A 7,522-nucleotide genomic window follows, 5' to 3' on the forward strand; every position below is an offset into this window, starting at 1 on the left:
AAAGAGGTAACTTGGGTATAACCAGTTGCACTTAATCTCAACTTCATCCAGAATTAAGGCAGCCCCACTTCTACTTTCCTCATTTTCTTTTATTAACCTCTAGCTAGCATTTAAATTTTCTTTTGCAAGATTAAGCCAGCTTGATTTTTGGTTATTGTCTCTTAATCGCTACTTCTCTAAGATGCCACTTTTTCTTTTCTTGCTCCTGATTTCTCTGCTCAGTCTCTTCTTGCATTCCTTGGAGGCTGCTCATTCCCAATACCCTTCTACAATTTGCTTTTTGTCTCTGCCAGGCCACGGTTCTGGTTGAGGACGATAAGATACAAGTAGTGTTTATAACTTTGACCTCCAGATACTCTGCATCTCCAAATTCAAGTCACCAATAGACCTTAGCCCAGCTAACACCACCAAGTTGGTCTTTCAAAGTTTCTGAGCTAAAAACCTCACTTTTTAGGACCAGCAACAAGAGAGTGCAGATCCACACCCACGCCTGCACGGACATCGAGAGCGCATCCGCCTCCTGCCGCGCTGCCCACCGCAGTCTGGCAGGGTGGTAACCCTACCTCCATCGGTAAAGGGGGGGCTGTAACTTCATCAACCAGCATCAGTCCTCTGCCCCAATATTTTCCAAAAGAGGAAGCACAGCAGAGGATGCTTCAGTACCTGCTGTGTACATTTTTAACTCAGTCAGAAGTTAACGTGTTCTTCAGCTATCATTTCTTCACAACAGTTTTACTGCTGATACCAATATGAGATCTACTGGCAAAGATGACACAAAAATGAGCATTCAAAGCATTGGCTTCTATTCCCAACACTGTTTCTATCTCACTGAGAAAGTAACTAAATTAGTCTACTTTACCTGCAAAAGCAGGTGGTTATATTTACCTTGGTGGCTCCCAATGTACTACTAAATTCCTGGCAAATATTATATAGTTCTATCAGAAAGGCCAGAAGAAATTAAAGCATTGTGGGAGACCCTCATTAAGTCAAGGGTATGTGATTGCTATTATAAATTGCGAGGGAACAGCCATCTCATCTTACTAACGAGGAACAAAGAAGAATATTAACTTGAAGGTGGGATGTATCCTCTTACACAGCAGTACTTTACACTGCTGTAGCACAGCTGCTTTTGTAGTGGACTGCCACAGCACTTTGCTAAGACAGAAAAAAAAAAATATTTTCCACAAAACCTACGTGTAATCTGAGTAACTATTTTCTCTTTTTCAGTAGGGAGGGAGAGTGCTGCCTAGGTATCAAATGGCATACAGAACGAGGGGGAGCATTTCACATAAAAAAGCTGAAAAAAAGCAAAGATAAATTAGCAGAATTTGAGAATGAAGGGGAGAAAGCCTGAAAAGCAAGACTTTGACAAGTTTCCCAGTCTCCAGGGGATCTTTACTAAATTCTAACTCAGCCTGCTAGAATTTGCTGTTGGTACTATGAAGTACCGGTCGCAACACGAACAGTCCTCTGTGTTATTTAAGTTGGTTTGGAGTAAGAGGTCTCATGCAAGCTGATCAGGACCGTGAAACTTTTGGTACGGTTGTGTATACATATATATAACCGATCAGCATCGCAAAATAAGTATGTTAATACTGTGACTAACAGACAGCAATCTCATTTCAACAGTTGTTTCAGTAATTTATTTCTTTGTTGCTTAACAAGAGACTAAGAATTAAATTCATAGCCATAGAAGAAAGTACAGAGTTCGTCGCGGTTTATCAATGGAAAGTCCTCCACATATCCGTGTTCAGCCACCTGCCTTCAGCACAACATATGTGTATCCACACAGGACTGCAGCCACGTTAGTAGAAGTAAAGTACCACCCAGTGATGATGTGTCTGAAGCAGTTTAAGTACATAGTCTATTAAAATAAATTTGAACAAATTATAAAAACATATCCCAATAAGTCTCCCGTTATTCTTATGTAGAAGGACAGATAGCTTCCATTCCCATGTGCATATATGTAATTTTTTTCTGACCAAACCATTTTATTCCACTGAAAACAGTATAAATATTTCAGTTACATAGTCCTTTACACAATGAGTGGTTGCAGAGCCGCAAAGCTGTCAAAAAAACCCAAACGCTTATCATTGACCTAGTAGAACAGATTTACAATTTAATCTTCTCCTAGAACAAAACTTAATTTTTCCTACTAAAAAGTCTTAATTTTGTTGCTAATCTCGTTAGAAGCACCCCGTTATCCTTAGCAGTACCCATCTATTCTGCTGTCGCTCCGGCATGGCCAACTCAACAACCCAGTCTTAAACCATAGTGGGTGGGACAGTGAACCAGGGGCACACCAAAACTCATCTGCAATGTATGGTTCTCATATTCACGTAACAATGAAATCCCATTGCACAGTGTGCAGCTACAAGTGGCCGGGGGTGGGAAAGCGCTCCCACTCCGCAGTCTTCCCAAACCCCAAAGCAGCTTTACCAAGACACCATCTGCATACAGTGCAGTGGTTACCGTAGAGCATCCGCAAGCAGGAAGGATTTGGAGCTCAATTTAAAAGCATAATAAAAGTGTAATAATGAAAAAGTGTAATAAGAAAAAAAAAAAAAAGACAAAAAAATAAAGATACTTTTTTGAATTCATCAACTGAGACATCCACAAGACAAGATTTGTACTCCAAATCATCTGAAAGCCAAACTCTTCTGGAAGAGTAAACTGAATCAGTCTTTTCCCACCGGCACTTTTCCATACAGAAGTTGACCGGCAAAAAGTTATGTCAGTCTACACAAAAAAGTGAAGTCAAACTGGGTCCTTTCGGGGTAAAATGGTCATTACATGGAACGTTAGAGCAAGTGACGCACACCGCTACAGGCAGGACTGGGAGGTAGATTAGACAGATGGGAAACCATGGCACTATTCAAACACTCAACAAAAAAGGCTGAAGACACTTCCCCTCCCCCAGCTCGGAATAAGTGCATTCAGTGTATTTTTATCCAACTATTTATCATGCTCTTTTGCTCCATCTGCTGGCTCTGCAACAGCAGGCAATGTATTCTACGCATTATCATTACAATACTAATAAAAAATAAAGATAAAAATAATAGTGAAAAAACATTTATCAGGGTCTACCTCATGAACTTGCACCTATATATTGGCGTTGCATTTATAGGTGGATGTCTAGTTGTTTTGTCTGTTACTTGAACGAGTTTATTCTACCTTTTTGGGTCATTTCCCCCCTACATACTGTGAGCCAAAAAACCTATTTTCTCACTTACACATTCAAGCAACAGAAAAATCTTATTACGAGTATTAAGAGTTTTCAGAGCTCAAATTCCTTTATTTCTCAATGGTGTAATGAAAAATGAGAAGTGGAAGGATTTTATTACACCTTAAAATCATAGCAAGTCTGTGTACAAATAGATTATCCATATATAGATTGACATGGATACAGGCGCTTATTTAATAAATCAAATTCTATTAAGGAAAAGGGTCTTTCCAGGGCGTTTTTATTACTCATCTAGAGGGAATCATATTCCACCGTAGAATCCAAAACTGGGACTAGATGGTATCTAAAGAAGTCCTTAGTCCATCCACCACCTATAGTAACACCAAAGTTACCCCTTCAAAAAAACTCTAGATGCCACCAGCTCCTAAAGCAACTTATTCCGCTGTAATACCAGCATTGAAGCAAATTTGCCAAACAACTTTACGATTGTAAAGCTATAATTTAACACAATGTTTCACACCCAATAGATGGATAACACATGAACACTCACACTGTGTTTAGGTGGCTGATGGTACATCATCTTTGGGCTTGCAGCAAACCAGAAGTACCCGATTAGCACCTTAATGGAGCAACCTGCAGCCCCGGTGAGAAGAGGTCAAGGATGTCATACCCTCCTGCCACCCAGCCGGAGCTCAGAGCACGGGTTTAAGTAGGTTAAGATGCACAATGGAAATGTATACATTCTTTAAATACTATTCACTCTAGGGTAAAGGAAGAAATAAATTAATTGCCCTGCCAACATCTTTTTGGGTCCTCAAAGTTAAGCAGATTCATAGCTAGTAAGTGGGAGATTTTCACTTTTTATTTGTGTCTTGCAATTTCATTTTTCAATTGGCAAAAGCACATATAAATTTCACTACAAAGGAAGCCAGCTGTGGCTTGAAAATTCTGGTACCCTTGTGGATGGGATAGGGAGAATCTTCCAGTTATGCTCAAATTCTCTTCTTTTTATAGTAAGCATAAAGAAAAAAAATATGAAAAAAAATCCAAAGCCAGAGTTTAAAATCCATTTTGCAATAGGATCTTAACTCAGATAGTAAAAATTTTATGATAACAAAATTCAATATTATTCCAAAGTTAGTTCTCCTTGAAATTTGGGGCTTGTAGTATAAATCACTACAGGCTTGCTCTGCTCAGAAATTCCTCCCTTAGTATCTGATCCTTCTCGGAGACGAGGAGTCGAGTTACTCGGTACTTTGGTTTGACAGGGTGCTGCCATTCATAACATTTTTATTTTCAAATACTGCAAAAGATGAAGCTTCTAATTTTGTATTCAGATCACATTAGTCGATGCCCTTCTCAGTGGTATGGGAACGTCTCTGACATCCTCGAATAGAGGAGTTTATGATGAGGAAGTTGCCAAGCAAAGTATAAAGAACAGTAATGATATTTTTTGGGAAGAGAAAACAAACATTCACTGTTTCAAATTACATTGTTAGATGGTTGCACAACTCAAATGTCAAAATATACGCAGACTATATAAGGCATCACATGTCCAACTATATGGCAGCTAAATAATAACAGGAGATGTAAATGTCAAGAAATCAGAATTGTGTCTCTGTTGTCAGCTTAGTGTGATTTCTAAAGAGACAAAAATCCCTTGAATTTCATTTTTTAAAAGCTAGTACAGAGGAAAATATTAGCTGACCTTAATAAATTTTTCTTCCGCAGATTTTTTATAATGTGCCTAATTTTACACTTTGACAGCACCCACATTATTCATTTTAGGTCACGGAAGAACATTACAAACAGAACAATGTTCCAGAGGAGTATATTGAATAACAGTCAAAATTGGGTTGTTTAGCGAGATAACGGAGCGTGGATGTGGCAGCGCAACAGCAGAATTCGCCTTTCTACTCCTGTTGTTAAGGAACAAAATTGACTCCATCCAGATGAGTGTTCTCATAGCACCTCATCATGCAGCTACAGGTGTTCACAATACTAGCTGTAAATTAAATAACGAGTATTTAGAAAAAAACCCTAAATGTATGGGTTTGGTTTGATCTTTCCTTTAGAATCCCAGGGTAGCAGACGGTCTATGCTACCTACCAGACCCCCAGCGATTCTGCAAAGGAGGTGAGCGAGGAAAGGACGACCGACACCAACTTTAAAAATACGTATCAGCAGTAAGAGTTAAATTCCAGTCTTCATTAAGCTGTTTCAAGTCTGTCCTCGGTTCCTCAGTTTCTCATGTGGTAAAACAAAGCTCACAGTACTTTTTATACCTTTAGAATAAAATATTATATACGCGCTGCTTGCTAATTTTCAGTACTTTTATTTAAATTCTTCTCTAGAGTTTGAGCTGATGGTCTGTCTTTGAGAAGTCAGTGAGACAGCAATTAGCTACAGGCTTAAATGAAAACTAATGCATATAGATTCTATATTAATTACTGACAAGTCATTTCTACAAGTAAAGATTTTTTTCCCTCTTCCCTGCAAATATTTATGCACTCATTTAAAACCCGAGTGCAACTGTGTAATATGACGAGCTTAAAACAATACGACTGAGCTTGCTCAGAATGCAAAACAATATGAAATTAATTTTTGCAGTACTGAAATCTGACACACATTTCAGGGGAAACAAAGTAAAGCCATGAAGCACAACCCTTTCTCCTGGGCTTCAGTACTAATTGCTTGTGGACTTTGCAAGACGTTAGAAATGGCAGAAAACCACAGAGTCTCTTCTCAGTGGAAATCATGAGAAAAATATCGTTTCTTCTGACCACAACAATAAATGCTTTTAAACACACAAAGTCGTCAAAAGACTTTCTAAGCAACTCAGAAGGAATCACTTCAGACAGGATTACTACTTTATATGTATATCCAAAGCCCTGCAGGCGTACTAGAGTCGTATTTGTTAATTCTGCGCTAGTCTGCTTTGACTTTACCACGGGGCTTTTGAAACATTAAAAAAATTGGTTGAAAACATGAAGCTTAAAGAAAACTCATATTGCCTTACACTGTGAATATCCTGTACCAGGAGTTGGGGCCATTTCATGTCCTTGCCTTTTTGTTTGGCAATGATCAACCTGCACAATTTTTCTTTCATCCACTTCCAATTGCAGAACAGCTCACTGGAGAATACTCACCAAACTGATGGAAAATCACTCTAAGCGCCACAACTCAGGACCCTGCACATGAGCAAAAAGCTCTTCTTATGAAGATGATCAAATACTGATCTCTTGCGTGTAGAAAATCCAGCCTTTTACTTATTTATTAAATTAGCATGGCCAATACCCCCAGAGAAACTTTTTATTTTCCGCTACGAAAGCCCAAACCTTTCTCTCCCTGTCTCTAACACCTGGACTAAGGGAGAAAAGTTGTCATGCGTAGAGCCAGAGTAACACATGAGTAATGCATTGAGTCGAGGCTGGATACAGCACTTATGTTGGCATCACTCTCTCCCTGCCCCGGCTCTTGAACCTTCTCACCTTCCAGGCATGGCTGCAGCATGGATGTTAGTTTTTAGTGCAAAAAAGGTCTAAAATTCTCTTATCCCAGATACAACTCAACTAACCTACATCTGGAGTTGGCCTAACCTACAAAAAATACTCATCTTCTCATACGTTCACAGAGCAGCACCAATTGGCCGTCTTGAAAGAGTCATCACCTATTGACTCTTTGGATAAGGACAGCTCTACCTTACCTGACCAACCTCACCGCATTTGACACCTCATTCCTGAGAGCAGGCACCTGCTTCTGAAGATTTAGATAATTTATGGAAAACATCAATGACACCATGGGTTGACTCACATCAAAGAACACAAGGTTTTATGTTCTTTCTTCTCCTACAGTCCAGTCCAAATACGAACAAGAAATAAAATCATGGATTATAATGATGACTTAAATCAGTCATTCCTGGTTTTATCAAACAAAAAGTACTCTTTTCCAACAAGAATTACCTGTTTATTTACAAATGGACATCTTTGTGTCTTTGAATAAAACATACCTCGCAGCCTGTCTTTAAAAGTACATAGATGCATCCATCCATAAACACTGTTCAGTTTTATTTATATATTCAATATATTTATCCATGTGCAAAGGATTTGACCGAAGAGCATTACTAGTCACATGCATAACTCATGCATGATGTAACTTCAGTAGAATAAACTTCCAGAAGGTTCTTATCAGTAAGTTACTTTGATAGCTTTTATAGAAGAGAGGAAACATTCCTTGGAAGGTATTAAGAAAAGTTTTCTCAAGTCTAGCCGCAAAGCTGAAGGCTGTGAAAGTCACCTTGCAAAACTGGCAAAAACTCCTCCAGTATTTTGACATTTG

General features: G+C 38.8%; 1 protein-coding gene across 1 annotated transcript in view; it reads right to left on the minus strand.

The window, feature by feature from the left end:
• The window catches only part of CTBP1 (C-terminal binding protein 1), a 193,730-nt gene that overhangs the window by 109,638 nt on the left and 76,570 nt on the right, over positions 1–7,522 (minus strand). The gene's annotated exons all lie outside the window — the stretch shown is intronic.

This window comes from Charadrius vociferus, unplaced genomic scaffold, assembly GCF_000708025.1.
Source record: "Charadrius vociferus isolate BGI_N301 unplaced genomic scaffold, ASM70802v2 scaffold213, whole genome shotgun sequence".
In the NCBI taxonomy this organism is placed as follows: domain Eukaryota; kingdom Metazoa; phylum Chordata; class Aves; order Charadriiformes; family Charadriidae; genus Charadrius; species Charadrius vociferus.